Raw genomic sequence first — 3,710 nt, 5'->3', positions numbered from 1 at the left:
AGGAGCGAGAACATCGTCTGAAACCAGTATTCGTACACTTGGACTGTAAGTTGGCATGTTCTTGAAGTAATACATGAGTAATATTATGAATTTCAAATGCTTCCCATTGTCTATTGATATATGTACATTGTTAGTATGTTTATTGATGAAAACATAGCACCATATTCCATTGTTATGTATTAAATATGTAAGGAACTCATGAATATTGATGATGGGTGCTATGTTATGAACATGAACATGAACATTGAAAGAAAAAGGACTGATTTTACATGATATAGAGCTTGTTGACATCATGGGTGGTTTTAAGTCCACCAAAGCTATTGGCCAATATATGTTCATGGGGCGTGGGGATGCCAAAGGTTGCTCCCTGACGTCCAACACAGTAGTAGCTATATAATAAAGCAAGCACGGTAGTACGGGTCAACTAATTAGGCTCAAGTACAAAAATGAACATTGAATATATGCTACGGTATGACATGTTTTTAAGATTCATTGTTGATCACGACTTGATATGTATGTTCCTTCGATGCATATTGATACGTACAAGTGCCAACTTATTGAGTTTATAAACTCACGTAGCTCATGTACTACAGGATCAGGTAGTGAAGATGCGTAGGATGCCGGTTCGCCAATGGATGCTAGTGACGTGCCTCACCTCGACAAGAACCGGGCTTCTTATTGTATAGCTTCCGCATATGTATTATAATGAATTGAATGTCAGGGTTTGAAACAAGTTTTACAATGTTTATGTCTAGGGGTATGATGGTACATAATATGTTTGTGTGTAAGAATACGATTATATATATATGGGTTGATGTTGTTGCTTGAGTTGAGTTTGTGTCTATGTATATATGAATGTTGTTGCTTGGTTTGGGCTTATACAAAATATAGGGACATCATGCCAAAATTTTTACAAACCGTCAAAGTGATGCCCCTTGTTTGATTTGATTCATAATATAGTTATATCATTCAAACCTTATTTTGATTATGGTAATTATGCTAAGTATAGAGTAAGGGTGTGACATTTTTATGGTATCAGAGCCCACGGTTCTTCGACAGGGAAGACACTGCACTTCATCCACATGGAGAACTCGGCAAGTAAGTATCATTGTATTTCATAGTTTATGCTAAGTTATGTGTTTCTATGTGATCTACATGTAGGTTAAGATAAGCGGCGATGCCACCGAAACGTAAAGTACATGAAGGAGAGTCATCTAAGGGCAAGACCCCTGCAGTCGAAGGTGAGGGCAGTGCACCACGACCGATAGATGACTTCGCGCAATTACTCCAACAACAAGCAAAAGCCCATGGTGAACAAATCCAGCAGCTACTGGAGATGCAACGGACTACTCATGAACAGGCACAAGCTCAAGCCATAGTACACAGACATGTGCCTGTTCAGACAGACGTATATGATCATTTTAGACGTTTGAATCCTCCGGAATTCATGGGAAGCACCGATCCAGCAGTAGCAGAAGAATGGATTAAGTCGTTGGAGTCCATCTTCTCCTACCTTCATATGGAAGATGTTGAAAAAGTAACGTGTGCCATCTTTTTGTTAACAAAGCATGGAAGGATATGGTGGGAGAGTGCAAGGGTGGCAGTACCGGCGATACCATTGACATGGGAAACTTTCAAAACCATGTTTTACAACAAATACTTCAGTAAAGATGTACGAGCCAAGAAAGCCAGTGATTTTCTTAATTTGAAACAAGGAACCATGTCAATGATAGAATATGTACAATAATTCGAAGCTGGAGTCCAGTATATACCATATATTGCACAAGATGACACGAGTAAGGGCGAACACTTCATGCAGGGACTTCGCTCGGAAATTAAAAGAGATGTAAGGATGTCGAAAGTTGCTACATACGGGGAGATAGTAGAAAGAGCACTTATGGCAGAACAAGATGAACATGACATTGACATAGACAGGCAACAACGAAGGCAACAGTACTTTCAAAAGAGCCAAGGAACAGGACAAGGCAAAAAGATCGATAGCAAAGGTGCTCGACCAGAGGAACCCCGTGGCAAGGGTCCCCCTCCACGTAAAGAACATGACAGACCACCTTGTCCTAAATGTGGCAAACTTCATGGCGGGGAATGTATGCAAGGTTCTAATGTCTGTTATCGTTGCAAGAAGCCAGGACATCTCGCCAAGAATTGTCCAGGAAGTTCAGAGAAAGTACAGGGACGCCTTTTCTCCATGACCAAAGAAGAAGTGGATGCTGATACATCGATGATCACCGGTATGTTCTTGATTTCTGGTATTACTGCTATTGTTTTACTAGATTCAGGAGCCACGCATTCTTTTATTTCGGAATCGTTTGTAAAGAGACTGGGCATTACACCAAGTACAACAGAGACACAACTCGCCATAGCCTTACCTTCCGGGCAAGAATTACAGATAGATCAGATTGTGCGAGGATGTCCAATATATGTCCAAGGTCATCAGATGTATGCTGAATTGATTGTTTTGAAAATGACCGATTTTGATGTGATATTGGGAATGGATTGGCTCTCGAAGTACAGAGTTAATATTGACTGTGGCCTGAAGATGATCAAGTTTGCACCAGTAGGAGCTGAACCATTCACAGTAGCAAGTGCAGGTATATCCTTACCTCTTCGGATAATCTCTTGTATGAAGGCTTGTAAATTACTACAGAAGGGGTGTCAAGGATATTTAGCATCTGTGTTAACTAGTGATCCAAATGTTCTTGAATTAAAAGATACATATGTTGTTTGTGAATTTCCAGAAGTATTTCTTGATGATGTAACAGGCTTACCCCCAGATAGAGAGATCGAATTTGTAATTGATGTTGTGGCAGGAACTCATCCGATCTCAAAAGCTCCTTATCGATTAGCTCCTACAGAAATGAAAGAACTGAAAGAAAAGTTACATGAGTTGCTTGATAAAGGGTTTATCAGACCGAGCTTTTCACCGTGGGGTGCACCTGTTTTGTTTGTGAAAAAGAAAGACGGTACTCTTCGTTTGTGTATTGATTATCGGGAGTTGAACAAAGTGACAATCAAAAATAAGTATCCACTCCCCAGAATTGATGATTTGTTTGATCAATTACAAGGAGCTGCCATCTTTTCGAAGATTGATTTACGATCAGGCTATCATCAATTAAAAGTGAAGTCAGATGATATTTCAAAGACTGCCTTCAGAACCAGGTACGGGCATTATGAATTTCTTGTAATGCCATTTGGACTAACGAATGCACCAGCTGCATTTATGGATCTAATGAACAGAATTTTCAAGCCATTTCTAGACAAGTTTGTGATTGTGTTTATAGATGATATTCTCATCTACTCACGAACTGTAGAGGAGCATAGAGAACATTTGCAATTAGTTTTGCAGACTTTGAAGGATAAACATTTATATGCAAAATGGAAGAAATGTGAATTTTGGCTTGAACAAGTATCATTCTTGGGTCATATCATTTCAAAAAAAAAAGCATATCAGTGGATCCAAGTAAGATTGAAGCTGTTAATAACTGGCTACGACCTACCACTGTTACCGAGGTACGTAGTTTTCTTGGGCTAGCTGGATATTACCGTCGGTTTATAGCGGGATTTTCTAAGATAGCATTACCTTTGACTGCTTTAACTCGAAAGAATGTGAAATTTGTGTGGGACAAAGCATGTGATCGCAGTTTCCAAGAGTTAAAGGTAAAATTGACTTCAGCACCGGTCCTTGCTATTCC

This window comes from Primulina eburnea, chromosome 16, assembly GCF_022965805.1.
Source record: "Primulina eburnea isolate SZY01 chromosome 16, ASM2296580v1, whole genome shotgun sequence".
NCBI lineage: Eukaryota > Viridiplantae > Streptophyta > Magnoliopsida > Lamiales > Gesneriaceae > Primulina > Primulina eburnea.
The sequence above is the reverse complement of the archived record's forward strand: the minus strand, read 5'-3'. Positions refer to the sequence as shown.